The sequence below is a fragment of the Lutra lutra genome, chromosome 7 (assembly GCF_902655055.1).
Source record: "Lutra lutra chromosome 7, mLutLut1.2, whole genome shotgun sequence".
Taxonomy (NCBI): domain Eukaryota; kingdom Metazoa; phylum Chordata; class Mammalia; order Carnivora; family Mustelidae; genus Lutra; species Lutra lutra.
In genome coordinates, this window is record NC_062284.1 from 115922680 (window position 1) to 115930965 (window position 8286).

Below are 8286 nucleotides of genomic sequence, written 5' to 3' on the forward strand. Positions count from 1 at the left end.
AGGCAGGCAGAGGGAGAAGCAGGCTCCCCACTGAGCAGGGAGCCTGAAGAGGGCTTGATCCCAGGACCTGAGCCCAAGGCAGACGCTTCACCCACTGAGCCACCCAGGAGCAGGACTTCGAATGTCATACTAGGGATGTGAATGTGATTCTATAGGCAAGTGAGGGCTTTGGAAGGATCTGAAGACCAAATGTTGTGCTCTGAACGTAATATATTAGAAAAGAACTCAGTGGACAGCGAGTTGGAGTGAGAGCCAAGCCAGAGACCACTGAGGGCATCCTGGTGAGTGAGGAGGAGGGGCAGGCCTTGGGTGGTTAGTGCACAGGGGGCTTGAGTCCGTCTGGGAGAAATGGGAAGATTGCGCACGTGTTTGGGGAGATCATTCAGGTGAAAATTCTGAGCTCTGTGTTTGACTATATGAAGAGAAACGGACAAAAGTGTCGAAAAGACTATACATCTCTATGGTGAGGAGAGGAAAAGGGGGAACCAGAGAAATGAAGGAAAGCTCTGATTGAAAAAAAGCATGTCAGGGGCCAGTGCAGAAGGTCAAGGAATATGGGACTGAGGGGCCAGGACCCAGGGAAGGTTCCTTACCCTTGTTTGGGGGTAAGAAACACAGCCAGGGGATGGCTTCTGGGGTGAAAATAGAAGTAGCTGCCCCCCATAGGAAGTTGTAGAAGGAGCTGAAGGAGAAAGGACAGCCTGCCTTTGAGGGCAGAACCCAGTAAGCAGTGACCCAGCCCCTCCTACTTCTCCCAGTAGCAACTGGAACACTGAGGCCGCAAACACAAATTGGGGTCAGCGGGACAGCAAGAGGTTCTGGTCTCTTGGGGACACAGCCTCTGGCTTTACCAGGCCTGGATGCTGGCTTGGTTCTTATAATCCTGGGATGGAGAGTCACAGTATTTCTGGAAACACAAACACTCACCCACTCATGGGTCTACTCTGACACATCCGTAATTAACAGTGTGTGTTGAGCACCTACTGTGGGCCAAGGTCTGTGCTGGGCCCTAGGAATACAGAAGGGCACAGATCCACATGGTCCCTGGCTGTGAGAACTGGTCTGGTCAGCGGGATCAGGAAGAGCTCCCTTTTAGGAAGCCATAAGATGCAAAAATGCATAGGGGTGAGCTAGGCAAGGAGGGTTCCGTGTAAAAGGCCCAAGGCGCCAGGAGCTCTGAAGTAGTAGGCAGGGCTTGGAGCCGGAAGGAGAGTGGCGTGAAACCATGCTGCAGGGCTAGGCAAGTCGGCTAGGCCATGATCAAGACCTTGTCCATTGCCTAAGAGCACTGAAGCCATGGAAGGAGTTTCTCAAGCAACTGAAATAATCTGGCGTTATCTCTAAAAGGTTCTTCTTACTCTGTTGTAGATGGATGGAGGAGGGTAAGGGCAGGTGCAGAGAGATGAGTCAGCACTGAGCCTCAAGAATCCTTGAGTCACATGACAGCAGCTTACAAAAATGTAGATCAGGATCCCACAGACCTGGGGTGGGGACCTGAGACCCCGCGTTTCCATGGTCCCGGTGGGTGCCCATGCTGCTGGTTCACAGACCACACTCAGCAGGAAGTGGCTTGTCCAGGTGAGCTGTGTGGTGGCCTGGACCAGAGTGGGGCAGGAGAAATAGAGTTAAATGGAGAAATCTCAAACATCCATTGGAGGGAAACTCTTCAGTACTTAGCAACGGGTAACACGCAGGGGCAAAGAGAGAGGAAAGTGTCAAAACAGGCTCTCAGATGCCGGCTTCTCTGAGAGGGGGAGACAACAGAAGGAGCTGATGGGTGGGAGGGACTTTAGCCACTGCAGATGTCAAGCCGGGAGGAGAAAGCAGGGTCCCGGGAGCCCGAGGGGGGATTGACACCCTATCTTCCCTCCCACAGCCACCCTTGTGCTGAGATAGCAGTCCTCACACCCAGGGCACCCCGGCCGGCCTGCCCCAAATCACCATCGCGAGGCCTGTACTTGGGGCAGGAAAGCCCTGCCCATCCCGGGCAGGGCCTACGCTTGGCTCCCAGCCCGGAGCCCCACCAGCCTCACCCTCAACAGGCCGCTCAAACTCAGAGGCCGGGCGTGGGGAAGAGCGAGTTGGGGTTGGCAGGACAGTTTGCAGGGGAGAGGATCCGATTTCCTCTGTGCCTGAACAAAAGCCGCTTTCTCTGGAAAGAACTTAAAGGAGGTGGGCGTCTGATGGGCTCGGATTTGCAGCCCTCGGTGCGCCGGGAACAGGCACCGCTCAGTCCGCTGGCGCCATCTAGTGTGGATGGGGCGGCGGTGCTGTGCGGGTCGGAGCGGGGAGGCGGAGGCCGGGGTCGGTGGGGGAAGATGGACTGGAAGAGCCTGGGACAGCTGCGGCCTCCCAGGGCAGCGGAGGGGGCAGGCGACTCCGGAGTTTCTAAGCAATGAGTCTTGGGCTCTGTATGGAGGTTTTAAAGTCTGCTCCTAGGGCTGCCCGAACAGGGTGGCTTAAAGCAACAGAAATTTATTCTCACAGTTTTGGAAGATAGAAGTTCAAAATCAAGGGGTCATTCATCCTCGGAAGGCTCCGGAAGGGGACATCTTTCCTTGGCTCCCCCTGCTTCTGGTGCTGCCAGCAGTCTTTCCTGTCTGACGGTTGGTTCACAGATCACTTCAATGCCTACGTCTGCCTTCAGTCTCCCCTGTGTGCCTGTGTCCAAATGTCCCTCCATTATGAGGACACCAGTATTCGGATTAAAGCCTACCCAACCCAGCATGACCTCATCCTAACCTGATCACATCTGCAAAGACCATATTTCCAAATAAGGTCACACTCACGGGAACTGGGGGTTCAGACTAGAGGGGATCCCTTGGGGGACACACGTCAATCCAGAAGTAACTCCTGTCATCAAACAGCTGTTCCCTGAGCATCAGCAAAGTCTTCCTCACTTCTCCACTGCCCCCGTGCTGGGGGCTGGTCTGTCCAAGCTGACAAGCAGACCTGCTCCTCCTCCCTTGAGGTTTTCATAGGAGGCTCTCTAAGTCTCTTCACTGATCTGCCACCTCCCGGTTCACCCGTGACTCCTCAGTACCCAGAGGAAAAGGATGTAGGAAAGGAAGACAAGGAAGGGTAAGAGACAGGCAAGAAAGGCGGCAGGAATGATGACACAGGAGGAAAGGCGTGCAGAGCAAGAGCCTAGAGCTTTGCTGAGTGCATGACATTGGAATTGGGTCTTGAAGTAATAGGCGTTTGCCAGGAAGGAAAAAGATAAACAAAGGTGAGGGGCCTTCTAGGCAGAGCTGAAGGTGTGGGCCATGGCCTAGAGGGGTGACAGAGGCTGTGATGTTGGGGAGCGCAGAGGAGTCTGGTGTGGCTGGAAATGAAGGTGTGTGGATGGAGGGGTGCTGCCTGAGGCCATAGCCTGGAAGACAGTGGCTCTATGGGGAAGGGTTTTGAGGACCGTCCTCATGGCTTTAACTATTATCCTGTAGGTGGAGAGGTACTTGGAGGGTTCCTGTTTGTTTGTATCTTCATGTATTACAACATTTTTTAATAGAACACGAGAACGTAAATTACCAAAAAACAAAGCCAGCCATTCCCTTTAACCATAAAATGAAATGAAATACTATGCAGCTGTTATAAATGAGGGACCACAAACTTACGTAGGGGTACCTACACACTAAATTTTTTCAAAGTAATTTCCTCATGTGACCACATTGTAAAAACACACCACACGCACAACTATACATGCATATATCCTCAAGCAAATGGGTACAAACATTCAGAAATAACTAGACCCAGTAAATGGTTTAATAACTTTATGTAATTTTATGTTCTGTGAGCATTTTGTATGCTAAAAGCAGGCATTCATGTTTTTTATCTTATTTTATTTTTTTAAGTTTTTTTTAAAGATTTTAATTTAGAGAGAGAGAAAGAGAAAGAGAGAGAGGTGGGGTGGGGGGTTGCAGAGAGATGCAGGGAGAGAAGGAAAGAGAATCTTAGGCAAACTCCCCACGGAGCCCAGAGCCCCACATGGGGCTCGATCTCATGCCCCTGAGATCATGACCTGAGCCAAAACCAAGAGTTGGATGCTTAACTGACTGAGCCACCCAGGCAAACCTTTTATTAAGTTTATTTTTATTTATTTATTTAATTTCTATACCCAATGTGGGGCTTGAACTCAGGACCCTGAGATCGCGAGTCATATGCTCTGGGTCGCCTGGGCGGCTCTGTGGGTTAAAGCCTCTGCCTTCGGCTCAGGTCATGATCCCAGGGTGCTGGGATCGAGCCCTGCTTTGGACCCTCTGCTCAGCAGGGAGCCTGCTTCCTCCTCTCTCTCTGCCTGCCTCTCTGCCTACTTGTGATCTCTGTCTGTCAAATAAATAAATAAAATCTTAAAAAAAAAAAGAGTCATATGCTCCACCAACTGAGTCAGCCAGCAGCCCCCCACCTTGGAGGTTTTAAAGTCTGCTCTAAAGTATGCTCTAGTCATAATTACCAGGGGTAGAGACTGTGTAGCAGGCAGAGCCATGACAAAGGTCCAGAGGGTCTCCTAGGTAAAAATTGAAATATAGTATTACCCCCACTTTGTGGTAGCACTTAGTCCAGAATAAAACCATGTTGCCTTGAAACTTCCCCAAAATACTTCCCACAAGCCCCTGGTAGCATTTCACTGAGGTGTGCAAGCTTCCCTGGTGGCCAGTACCAAGAAACCTGATCTGTGTTAGTTTAGGTCGGTCCCTCATAGTCTGGATCTGGGCATCATCATAGTAAAGGAAGTGTCTTTTAATCTCCAGTTTTGCTGAGTGTTGTTAAAAATAAATGAATGTTTTGCGGGTGCCTGTGTGGCTCAGTGGGTTGGGCCTCTGCCTTCGGCTCAGGTCATGGTCCCGGGGTCCTGGGATGGAGCCCCAGGAGCCCCAGGAGCCCCACGTCGGGTTCTCTGCTCAGCAGGGGGCCTGCTTCTCCCTCCCCCTCTGCCTGCTTGTGATTTCTCTCTCTCTCTCAAATAAATAAATAAAATCTTTAAAAAAATGAATGAATGTTTAATTGTATCAAATGCCTCTTCTGCATCTATTAAGATGGCAACACGTTTTTCTTTAATTGTTAATTATTTATTAACAATTCTTTAATTGTTAATGTAATGTACTGAATATTGATAGAATTTATTGTTATTAAACTATCCTTGGGACGCCTGGGTGGCTCAGTTGGTTAAGCAGCTGCCTTCGGCTCGGGTCATGATCCCAGCGTCCTGGGATTGAGTCCCACATTGGGCTCCTTGCTCATCAGGGAGCCTGCTTCTCCCTCTGCCTCTGCCTGCCATTCTGTCTGCCTGTGCTTGCTCTCTCTCCCTCTCTCTCTCTGACAAATAAATAAATAAAATCTTTAAAAAAAATTAAAAAAAAAAACAAAAAACTATCCTTATAGGGGCACCTGGGTGGCTCAGTTGGTTAAGTGTCTGACTCTTGATTTCTTTTTTTTTTTTTAAGATTTTATTTATCTACTTGACAGAGACAGAGATCACAAGTAAGCAGAGAGGCAGGCAGAGAGAGAGGAGAAAGCAGGCTCCCTGCAGAGCAGAGCCCAATGTGGGGCTTGATCCCAGGACCCTGAGATCATGACCTGAGCCGAAGGCAGAGGCTTTAACCCACTGAGCCACCCAGGCGCCCCTGACTCTTGATTTCAGTTCAGGTCATGATCTCAGGGTGGTGGGATCGGGTCTCATATCGGGCTCTGGGCTCAGCTCAAAGTCGGCTTGGGATTCTGTCTCTCCCTCGCCCTCTGCCCTTCCCCTGCTCATACTCCCTCTTGCTCTAAACAAATACGTAAAATCTAAAAAGAAAAAAACTATCCTATATCCTTACTAAACTCTTCTTGATTGTGATAAGAACATGTGAGCGTATGTGCATGTGTTTTAAAACACAGCAGTTTTTTTTTTTTTTTAAATGTATGCATCTATGCTCAGTAGTGAAAATGGTCTGTAGTTTTTCCTGTCCTTGTTTGTTATCAGGGCTATCCTAACTTCATAAAACGAAATAGCTAGTTTTCTTTTTTAGAATTTTCTGAAATACTTTGTAGGATATAGAGTGAGTTTATTGGTGTCTTAACAGTTGGATAAAACTGACATATAAAACCATATGTGCCTGATGTCTTTTGATGGAAGAGACTTTTGATTACCCGTTTAGTCTCCTGAGTGATTGTTGATTTAGCTAGGCTTTCCGTTTTATTAATTTCAGTGGGTTTTTTCCTATGAAGTTATCCATTTTAATATTTTTTCAAATTTGTGTGAAGTGTTTCGATTTTTAAAATTTCATTATTTGTAATCGGATCCCTTTTTCTCAATTCCAAAAAATCGTTTCAATATCACCAGAAGTTTATCTATTCCATTAGTTTTGTTTATTTTAGATTTATTAACGTATGAATTTATATACAGTAAAAGGTATCCCTTTTATTTTATTTTTTTTATTTTTATTTATTTATTTATTTATTTGACAGACAGAGATCACAAGCAGGCAGAGAGGCAGGCAGAGAGAGAGGAGGAAGCAGGCTCCTTGCCGAGCAGAGAGCCCGATGCGGGGCTCGATCCCAGGACCCTGAGATCATGACCCGAGCCGAAGGCAGCGGCTTAACTCACTGAGCCACCCAGGCGCCCCAAGGATATCCCTTTTAGTTTTTACTTTCGACACTCCTACAGCCATGTCACTACCACCAGGATCAAGAAACGTTCCATCTCCCCTCCTGGATCCCTGTTTTCCGTTGTAGCCAACTCCTCCCCCGCCACAGGTCCTGGTAACCATTGATCCGCTTTCCGGCTTTATAGTTGTGTCTTTCACAGAATGTCGTGTAAATAGAACCATACATGGCTTTTGGAGACTGGCTTCTGTTACTTCAACACAATACGTCTGAGTTTATCTGCTTGATGGCGTCTATCAGTAAGTCCTGCCTTTTCTTTTCTTTCTTTTTTTTTTTTTTTAAAGATTTTACTTATTTATTTGACAGAGAGAGATCACAAGTAGATGGAGAGGCAGGCAGAGAGAGAGAGAGGGAAGCAGGATCTCTGCCGAGCAGAGAACCCGATGCGGGACTTGATCCCAGGACCCTGAGATCATGACCTGAGCCGAAGGCAGCGGCTTAACCCACTGAGCCACCCAGGCGCCCAGTCCTGCCTTTTCGTTGGCAGACGGTATCCCATCACATGGCTGTCCTACTTTGTTTCTTCACTCCCCCGCTGAAGGATCTTTGGTTGTTTCCATTACCGACTAACGACATTGAACATCTTTTCATGTGCTTCCCTGCCATCCATTTGTCTTCTATGGGATAGTGTCTGTTCAAGTCCTTTGCCTCTTTAAAAATTTTGGTTATTTGTTTGTTTTCTTCATACACACACACACATACATATATATATATATATTTGTTTGTTTTTAAGTAGGCTCCACATCTAGCATGGAGCCCGATGTGAGGCTTGAACTCACCACCCTGAGGTGACCATCTTAGCTGATATCGAGAGGTGAACGCTAGGGCACCTGAGTGGCTCAGGTGGTTAAGCCTTGGACTCTTGAGCTCTGCTCAGAACATGATCTCAGGGTCATGAGATGGAGACCCACCCGGGGTTCCACACTCAGCACAGTCTGCTTGGGATTCTCTCCCTCTCCCTCCACCCTTCCCCCTGCTCCCACATGCGCTCTCTCTCTTTCACAAGTAAATAAATAAATTTTTAAAGATATATAAATAAATAAAGTTAATAACTTATTTAAAAAAATAACTAGTTTTGGGTTTTGTCAGTCTTTCCCTTTCTATGGTTTTATTACGGCTATTTCATTAATTTATTATTTAATTTTTAAATTTCCTTCTTTGTTCTTAATTTAGGGCTTACTCTGTATTTGCTTTTGGCTTCATGAGTTGAACACACTTATTCGTTTCCATTTGTTTTTCAATAAATCTGTTTAAGGCTACACATTTCCCTCTAAATGTTACTTTAGTTATATCTCATGAGATTTGATTAGTAGTACAGTTGACCCTTGGACCACACAGGGTTTGGAAGTACTGAACATCACCTCATGCACATATAACATTTGTCCCCTCCAAGAAAACTTAATAATATCCTACTGTTGACCAGAAGACTTACTGATAACATAAACAGTAGATAAACATACATTTTCTATGTTATGTGTATTACATACTGTATTGTTACAATAAATTAAGCTAGAGAAAAAATATTAAGAAAATCATAAGAGGGATGCCTGGCTGGGTCAGTTGGTTATGCCACTGCCTTCGGCTCAGGTCATGATCCCAGGATCCTGGGATCAAGTCCCGCATCTGGCTCCTTGCTCAGCG